Consider the following 10407-nt stretch of genomic DNA (forward strand, 5'->3'; position numbering starts at 1 on the left):
TGTGTGTCTAAGGCTAATGGTAACAAGAGGCTGGGCACACGATGTTTACCCAGGTTCGGTCCCTCTCGATGGAGGTAATACCCTACTTCCTGCTTGATTGATCTTGATGATATGAGTATTACAAGAGTTGATCGACCACGAGATCGTAGAGGCTAAACCCTAGAAGCTAGCCTATGATTATGATTGTTGTTGTCCTACCGATTAAACCCTCCGGTTTATATAGACACTGGAGGGGGGCTAGGGTTACACAGAGTCAATTACAGCGAAGGAGATCTATCATCCGGATCGCCAAGCTTGCCTTCCATGCAAAGGAGAGTCCCATCCGGACACGGGACGAAGTCTTCAATCTTGTATCATCATAGTCCAACAGTCCGGCCAAAGTATATAGTCCGGCTGTCCGGATACCCCCTTATCCAGGACTCCTCAGTAGCCCCTGAACCAGGCTTCAATGATGATGAGTCCGGCACGCAGATGGTCTTCGGCATTGCAAGGCGGGTTCCATCTCCGAATACTCCAAAGTAATCTTCAAACACTTAAATTGTGTCTGGCTCTGCAAGACAAAATTCCACATACCACCGTAGAGAGAACAATATTTCACAAATCTAATCTGTTGACAACTCTGCACAGCATGATAACACGCCATGGTCCGGTCTTTATTCGAACTGTTTTCTATTAACCAGCTACTGTGCATATTGCGAGGCGGTTTCCTTGGCACGTCTTGTCGAAGTAGAGATCATGTCCCCTTATTGCGGGATTCTCATCAATACGGGCGTGGCTAACACAACCGTACCACCAACCGCTGTGAGTGGGGAATGAGCAGGTTTTACTAGGCAAGCGGGGAGGCGCAAAGTTTCATCGCCTTTATAAAGAGAAAATGCCTCTTCATTTCCACCCACGCCTTCTGCTTCTGGTCGTCCATTCCCTTTTGCTCGAGCCCTAACACCCGAGCGCTCATCTTCTCCACCAACTAAGGTTCTTCGAAAATGTCCGGATCCAGAGCGGGAGGCAAGTGGATGGCCTCTACCATCCAAGAGAAAGATATCAAAAAGCTCCGGGAGGCCGGGTACTTGACCAAGAAAATCGGCCACCGTCTTCCCACGGTGGGACAGATTGTACCCACTCCGGAGACCCATGAGAGGGTCGTGTTCCTCCCTCATTTTGTCCGTGGGCTCGGGTTTCCCCTTCACCCATTTGTTCGCGGCATCATGTATTATTATGGGATTGATTTCCATGATTTATCCCCCAATTCCTTCCTCAACATCTCGACATTTATCGTCGTGTGCGAGGCCTTTCTCCGTATCACGCCACACTTCGGCCTATGGCTGAAGATCTTCAATGTGAAGCCCAAGGTGGTGAGCAGAAAGCCCGCCGAGTGCGGAGGCACCATGGTGAGCCGGATGCCCAAGGTCACATGGACGACAGGTACCTTCAATGATTCCGTCAAGGAGTGGCAGCAACAGTGGTTCTATATTACTGAGCCACGCGGCATAAAGTGGGCCGCTGCTCCTGAGTTCCAATCCGGAGCCCCTTTGCGGCTTACGTCCTGGCCCAAGAAGGGCTTGAGCTGGTCCTCTCCCGACGAACTGTCAGTGATCCAGACTCGCGTCAAAGGTATGGAAGACAAGGCCATCAACCTTGTTGACATAGTCCAGGTGATGTTGGTCCGCCTGGTTCTTCCTTGTCAGCATCGAGCCTACAATTTGTGGGAGTATGACCCGGCCAAGCACCAGACCCTGCGAGAGCTTTTCGGCACCTCACACAAGGACATCTGGAAGGTGCTTTTCAAGTCCGGCAAACCGTGGCCGGACTCCACTGCGGGCCGCGGGTACCAATTGTCCCACCCCGCAAGTCCGGTAAGTAGTCATTATATTTTGTCCATTCATATGTTTCATGGTCACATCCCAGGAAAGATGCCCTAACGCGCTTCCCATAATTATCCTAGGGATGGACGAAGAAGGCGGGGCGGATACACTGTCCAGCCCCATTGCCGGAAGAACCAGCCTGACCACTTCCGACGAAGATGCTGGTCCTGTCGCCTTACGAGGTGCCGAAGAAAGAGGCCCATAAAGAGGCCAAGGAGACAAGGAGCGGCCTCCGTCGTCGTGGTGCTTCAGACACAAAATCCGAAGACTCCACTACCCATGTATCCTCCAAAGAGGAAGAAGAGGAGGAAGAAGGCGAGTCCCCCACGGGGGGAGGAAAGAAAAGGACAGCCTCCTCATCTCTGGAGGCCGAATTTCCTAAGAGGGGAAAGACCCCCCTTCCAGAGGCGTCCACCACGGCTACCAACAGCATCCCAGAGTGGGATCCCAGGGCCCAGCCCCTGGTAAACTCGTAAGTATATGAAATCCGAACATGCTTATGGGTCCAGGATTACTAAAGCGCAATATGTTAATTTACACTCTTTGCAGTCCGGCAAGGTTTTGTGCCGAACAATCCTCATCGGAGGATTCATTGTGCTCGGACGCCCTAGAGAGCGAGACACCTACGAGGTCCCCTTCCCCTAAGCCTGGTTGTGACACCGAGGTGTCATTTCGAAAGGACCCTGGCTAGGAGGGGCGTACCTCCGGGGCCGGGCATGCGGGAGCGGCGGTTCCCATGAGTGTCGATGGCGGGGACGGCCGTGGATTCGGTCCACAGCCGGACACAGTCCCAGAGACCCTTAAGGCTCTGGGATCAGGCATGCAGCCCCCCTTAACTGGAGGGGGCGATCCTGCTTCACCTGCGATCTTTGTCCGACCAGAGGTGTCGGGCAGCTTATCGACATCGCTGAAGAGCGCTTCCATCATGGATGAACATCGCGCCCTTATGGGCGCGGTGATAGAAAAGATTCAGGCCGCTGAGAGCAGACTGAATGCATCCTGCATCAGCCTTATAAAAGGCTTGGAGGTACGTTTGTAGGAATTTTTAGCAGATTGTCATAGTATAGATACTATCCCCTGATACACTATCCGGTGAAGAAGAGAACCGGACAGGGGATCAAATTTCGGTTTGTAGGAGACTCAGCTAATGACATATGTCGCTTCCTTTGTAAACAGGCGTCTGCAGCAACTGCCACCCTCATACTGCAGAAGTATCCGGACTTAAACAAAGTCTAGAGCGGGCCGAAGAAGAACTTGGCCAAGTAAAGAAGTAGTTGGACGACAATCAAGGTATGTCGAAACCTTATTAAGTTTAGCACAACTAAGTAGTTGTGCCTAATGAAAGCATTTATATTGCGCACTCTAGGGGAGAATGCCGAAATTGAGGCGCTCAAGAAGGTTGTTGCCTTGGCCGAAAAGAAGGCAGCCACAGAGCAGGCTCTCCGCGAGAAGCACGAGGCCAGGGTCATTGAAGCTGAGCGAGAGCTTCAGGAGGCCGTGAAGAAAGGCGAGACTTTGGAGCAGAGTCTATCATTGAAAGAATCCGAACTCGTCCAAGCTCTCCAAGCTGCAAATGCTGCTCGGGAGGAAGCCCAAGCTGCTCTGAAGGATATTCAGGAGGCGAGGAAGATTGCGGCTGGTAAGGCTTTTTCTTATTCAAAGCGATTGATATGAGGTAGCAGGGAAAATTTAGGGTGACCCATTGAATCCTGATTTCTCCAGGGGCGTTTGCGGATCTGCCGCGCAACATATCTGATACTGCCGAATTCTATCGAGCTGAGGAGAAGGAGACTACGGAGAAGCTCTTCTTGTCGCAGTATTTGGCGCCGAATTATCCGGTGCCATTTGTTGACCAGCTGAAGCAGCTGGTCGAACTGCACCAGGCGGCCGAACTAGCCAAGAAGGATTTGATTATCCGGCTATGGCCCGCCGAGCCCATTCCGACCAGTTTCTTGGGGCTCGTGAAGCGAATTGTGAGTGCTTGCCCTCGGCTTGATGTCATTAAGTGGTTGGTCTGTATAGAAGGTGCGCGAATGGCATTTGCCCGTGCGAAAGTGCACTGGGGGAAGTTGGATGCTGAGAAGCTGATGACCGAGGGACCGCCGGAGGGGAAGGAGCACCTCAAGCCCGAATCATATTATGATGGTGTCCTGAAAGGTGCCCGCCTTGTGGCGGATCAATGTGCGAAAGACATTACTTTTCCCTGAAGGCAGCCATGCTGCCCTTTGTAAGGCGGAACAAAGTCACTTTTATTTATGTATTTTCCTGTTATATGGAAGTTTTCTTCCTGCGCGGCCGTTTTATATATTAATCTTGAGAGTTGGCCAGTCATCGGCTTCTACCCCCACGTAGGAAGTACGGGGGTGTTTGGGATACACCTGAACACTCTTTACCCCATTCTTGGGTCCATAAAGGAGGTATTCAGCACAACGAACCAGGCAATCGGACTATAGGGCTTTATTACTCTCACTTAGCCATAGGAATTCGAGTATGGTAGGTGCAGCCCCTGGTGTTTGGAAGACCGCACAAGGAGCTCTAACAGCACCTGATCGATAGACCGACCCTTCGCACTCTGCATTTTATTATGGCATTATGCAGAATAAATCCTTGAAGATTTTGCAACCTCGCGAACAACTGATCAGCTCTCGCCTTATCATGACCATCAGTTTTCGGCTTTCTCTACTGAGGTGCTCATCCGGAAGAACCGGGACACAATCGTAGTAGTTCTCCCAGCGCTACCTTAGCCGATATTGCGGAACATAAGGTACCAAAACATGGGATCCGGGCAAACCCAACCAATGACCCAAGACATGATTCGGAGCTGATGCATATAATGCTATAAGATCGGGGTTCCAAACGACCGAGAAGGTGGTCGGACTTTGTTGCCATAGTGCGGGTGCAATGAAGCCCCTGGCGTTTTAAGGCATAACACGATGTTCGGATGCCATTATGACAAAATGTCAGTGAGAAATGATAGAAGATGACCGTCAAAAGACTCTACATGGTGTATTTAAGTAATACGACTATGCATATGAGTACGGTGCATGTAATAAAGGAGAGGCATGACGGTAGAACCTGTTGGGACCGGGCGGTAGGGAGCTGTGGACGGATCCAAAGTAATGCCCGGATTGTATTTGGGGGGGGGATATATGAAGATTCCCTCCTTGTTCATCCAAGCTGATTCCATGTCGCCAGTCAGTTATGTGCAAAGGTGAACCTGCAAAGAAAATGCTAGAGGCGTTTTGTGTGCCACAGAGCGGCTTAGCCGTGGGATGTGACCCGCCCATCTTATGCTGGAGGGTTTATCTGAGCCCTGATTAGGCTGAGATATCGGGAAGTAGTTTGGACTCCTTTATCGGTGTCCGAGAGTTTGGCTGTCGAACCAAGGTTCGATTGAAAAAGCCACGACTTGCTGCTTCTGTTGCTAAAGTGGCCGAATACTCTTTGGCGCCGAGGTGAGGCTCGGTCTTGCACGTAATCGTGGCTGCATCATGTGGGCCTGGTATTTTGAGATTGCCATAGGCATGGCGTGATACCGCGTTGACTCGTAGTTCACGCTGGTGATGTATAATAGCTACTACCTAGAGGGATAATGTCGAAGACCAACTCTTCGGTATAGTGACTTTTTGGTGGTCCGAAGACCATCTTCAGAGTGACAGGGCCTATACAACTGACCTCCGCACCTGGTATGACACCTTGAAATGATGTTTTTAGTAGGTTTGATCCTTGAGTGATCCATACCTATCCGGTGCATTGTGTCTTAGTGCAGCAAGTTTTGGACTGTTGTCTCCGCCAATAGGAGGATATCGCTCGTTGATACTGGCCAAGCAGTCTAGTCGATCGAAGATGGTCGGTCGTATTTTGGTACGGCGGGGCAACTTGCTTTGTCGGGTTGACATTCCGAAGAGTGCATGTCCGCTCCCATTTGGCGATGTGGATGGTGCTTGTCATGTTCACGGTTTTGGTTGGGGGAAGAAATTTCTTTTGCCTTGTGTTGCTTGATGATCTGGGCTTCTTGCCCTGCGACCCCTTCTTATTGTTTCCGGCGCCGACCTATCGGCCTGTTTAAAGACCCAACATTCTCTATTGGTATGATTGGCTGTCGTTCCTAGGGTACCATGAATTTGACAAGGGCGGTCAAGTATGTGGTTCAGGCTGGATGGGCCCGAATTATTATGTTGAGGAGTCTTCTCCCGCTGAACGGGTTGAGGGCTACGGGCTCCTGTATTGATTGTCGTGTCCTGGGCATTATCCTTCATCTTGGGGCGCTTGTATTTGTTGCGCTGAGTTTCCCAGACGCTGTTGCTGGCTGCTGATGTGCCTGGGGCGCCTGCTATGTTGTTGTTTAGCATGTATTGCTTGTCTTGTGAGTAGCCCCTGGCCGTAGTGTGTTGGCGGTGGGGTGTAGGCTGGCGTTTGGCTTTTAGTGCCTCCTCCTCAAATTGAGGTAGCAGCCTGCGCTTTGGGTAGCATTTTGTTCGGCGCTTGAGTTTGTATTCCTCGGCTGCCCGGACCTCAGTCCGTCTGTCTTGTAGCTGCGTTTGGCTTGAAGCGCTCCTGCTCCATGGGATCCTTAGGCACGCCGAATTCATCGTTGACTAGGCTCACCTTGTCTTCGCAGAGAAGCATATAGTTGTCATCCTTCAAATCTCCGTCTGTCGCCTGTTTGCCTGGGCTAGCATGCACGTGCTCCTGTTTGGCCTGTTCAAAGGAAGGCTGGTCAGGGTTGTATTCATCTTGGGTAGTATCCGGATTGTTTTCATCTCCTGTGCCCGTATTGCTGTGGCGGGGCTTAGACCGGCGCCGATGACGCCCATGCTTTGATTTCCTCCCTGAGGGGTTATCTTCTGTTGCCTCATCACCATTGTTGTCTTTGGGGGTGTCTACCATATATATATATCATATGATGAGGTGGCTGTCCAGCGCCCTGTGGGCGGTGGTTCATGTTCTCCTCCTGCATCGTCGTCTATACCGTCTATGTCTTCGGAGTCGAAGTCGAGCACGTCGGTCAAGTCATCGACCGTGGCTATGAAGTGGGTGGTTAAAGAATTTCTTCATCGCCTGCTTCCCACTCGAGCCGGACATAGTTCAGCTAGGAATCTCCTGACAGAGAGAGAGACCTTAATGAATTTAGCACATCACCAAAGGGGGAGTGTTGAAAGATATCTGCGGCGGTGAACTCCATTATAGGAGCCCATTTGGACTCGATGGGCCCGGGCGCGCGCGGTTTGAAACCCATGTCCGGACACAAGTCCGGGGGTCCGGTGACACTGATTCCCTTAACGGCGGAATCTGTGCTCGGCTCTACCGTCAAAGACTATGCGGCTTCCATGGTGGGGTCCATCCACCTATCCACGGACGATGCGGTCTGTCCCGGATTTAGGTCCGGAGCAGCTGCAGAGGCGATACCCGAATACTGTCCGACAACAGATTTATATCGTGCTCGTCGTGACCATCCGGCGCTCCTGAAGCAGGCCCGAATCCGTCGTAGATTAAGTCTCCAGGGATATTGGCCATGTAGTTCAAGTTTCCGAATCTGACCTGATGGCCAGGGGCGTAGCCGTCGATCTGCTCCAGATGGCCAAGCGAATTGGCCCGCAGTGCGAAGCCGCCAAACACGAAAATCTGTCCAGGGAGAAAAGTCTCACCCTGGACTGCGTCATTGGAGATTGAAGGATCCATCCAGCCTTATAATGACGACACAGAGGAACTCTCAATGAAAGCACCAATGTCGGTGTCAAAACCGGCGGATCTCAGGTAGGGGGTCCCGAACTATGCGTCTAAGGCTAATGGTAACATGAGGCTCGGGACACGATGTTTACCCAGGTTCGGGCCCTCTCGATGGAGGTAATACCCTACTTCCTGCTTGATTGATCTTGACGATATGAGTATTACAAGAGTTGATCTACCATGAGATCGTAAAGGATAAACCCTAGAAGCTGGCCTATGATTATGAGTGTTGTTGTCCTACAGACTAAACCCTCCGGTTTATATAGACACCGGAGGGGGGCTAGGGTTACACAGAGTCAGTTACAGAGAAGGAGATCTATCATCCGGATCGCCAAGCTTGCCTTCCACGCAAAGGAGAGTCCCATCCGGACACAAGACGAAGTCTTCAATCTTGTATCTTCATAGTCCAACAGTCCGGCCAAAGTATATAGTCCGGCTATCCGGATACCCCCTTATCCAGGACTCCCTCAGAGGGCTTCTACATCAACACTATAGCCCTTCCGATGAGTTGTGAGTAGTTTACCATAGACCTTCGGGCCCATAGTTATTAGCTAGATGGCTTCTTCTCTCATTTTGGATCTCAATACCATGTTCTCCCCCTCTCTTGTGGAGATCTATTTGATGTATTTCTTTTTGTGGTGTGTTTGTCGAGATCCGATGAATTGTGGGTTTATGATCAAGTTTGTCTATGAGAAATATTTGAATCTCCTCTGAATTCTTTTATGTATGATTGAGTTATCTTTGCAAGTCTCTTCGAATTATCGGTTTGGTTTGGCCTACTAGATTGATCTTTCTTGCCATGGGAGAAGTGCTTAGCTTTGGGTTCAATCTTGCGGTGTCCTTTCCCAGTGACAGCAGGGGCAGCAAGGCACGTATTGTATTGTTGTCATCGAGGTTAAAAAGATGGGGTTTATATCATATTGCATGAGTTTATCCCTCTACATCATGGCATCTTTCTTAAAGCGTTACTCTGTTCTTATGAACTTAGTACTCTAGAGGCATGCTGGATAGCGGTCGATGTGTGGAGTAATAGTAGGAGATGCAGGCAGGAGTCGGTCTACTTGTGACGGACGTGACACCTATATACATGATCATTCCTAGATAATCTCATAATCATTCGCTTTTCTATCAATTGCTCGACAGTAATTTGTTCACCCACCGTAATACTTATGCTATCTGGAGAGAAGCCTCTAGTGAAACCTATGGCCCCCGAGTCTATCTTTTATCATATAAGCTTTCAATCTACTTTTATTTGCATCTTTACTTTTCCAATCTATATCATAAAATACCAAAAATATATTTATCTTATCATATTATCTCTATCAGATCTCACTTTCGCAAGTGGCCGTGAAGGGATTGACAACCCCTTTATTGTGTTGGTTGCGAGTTCTTTGTTTGTTTGTGTAGGTTCGTGGGACTTGTGAGGAGCCTCCTACTGGATTGATATCTTGGTTCTCAAAAACTGAGGGAAATACTTATGCCACTGTGCTGCATCACCCTTTCCTCTTCAAGGAAAACCAACGCAAGCTCAAGACGTAGAAAGAAGGATTTTTGGCGCCGTTGCCGGGGAGGTCTTCGCTCAAGTCAAGACATACCAAGTACCCATCACAAACTCATCTCCCTCGCATTTACATTATTTGCCATTTGCCTCTCATTTTCCTCTCCCCCACTTCACCCTTTGCCGTTTTATTCGCCCTTCTTCTGTTCGTCTTTTTGCTTTGATGTCTTACTTGGCTCGTTTGCTTGTTTGGTTGGAATAGTTGTTTATTTATTGCTAAACAAAGAACCTAAGATCTATGGATCCTCATCCACTTGCTAATCTTTTTAAGATATCCAATTATGATGAACCAATTGCCAGTGAGTTTTGTGCACTACATTATCTTTATGAAGCTTTGCTCAAAATGTGTGAATCTGAAAATTATGATGAAGAAATTTATGAAGAGATTCACGATAACTCCTTGAATAAAAAGCATGATTGCAATGATTTTCCTATAAATTCTCTTGACGTCAATTGTTCTAATAATATGCAAAACCCTAAGCTTGGGGATGCTTGTTTTGCTATGTCTACTACTTGTTTCAATGATCATGATTGGGGTGATTCTTCTTATAACCTTGAAAATTTATTTAACCCCCATGATGAATATGAGATTGATAATAGTGTTTGCAATATTATTGAAAGTGGGTTTGGAAGAGTGTCAAATTTAGATCCCACATATTTGGATTTTGATCAATCTTATGAAATCTTAGATAAAAGTGGGCTTGGAGAGGTCATGACTTTAGTTAATGTTAATCCCACTATTTCGGAAGAGTGCCAACTTCGCATGCATGTGGATCATGTTGAAAATATTTTATGTGATAGCTATTTTGTTGAATTTGCTTATGATGCTACATGTAATTATTATGAGAGAGGAAAATATGGTTGTAGAAATTTTCATGTTACTAAATTACCTCTCTTCATGTTGAGATTGCTATCATCTCTTTGTTCTTCCTTGCATATGCTAGTTTTTGCTTGTCTTGATAATTTATTTGCTCACAGGATTCCTATGCATAGGAAGTATGTTAGACTTAAGTGTGTTTGTCACATGTTTTATGATGCTCTCTTTGTGCTTCAATTCTTGTCTTTCATGTGAGCATCATTGAAATCTCAATGCCTAGCTAAAAAGGCTTTAAAGAAAAGCGCTTGCTGGGAGACAACCCAATATTTTTCCTTTCTGTTATTTAATAAATTTTGCATCTAATTTCTGTTTATATGTGTTTTCATGTTTTATTTAGTGTTTGTGCCAAGTAGAACCTATAGGATAATCTATGGTATGAG

Source organism: Triticum dicoccoides, chromosome 5B (assembly GCF_002162155.2).
Source record: "Triticum dicoccoides isolate Atlit2015 ecotype Zavitan chromosome 5B, WEW_v2.0, whole genome shotgun sequence".
NCBI classification, from domain to species: domain Eukaryota; kingdom Viridiplantae; phylum Streptophyta; class Magnoliopsida; order Poales; family Poaceae; genus Triticum; species Triticum dicoccoides.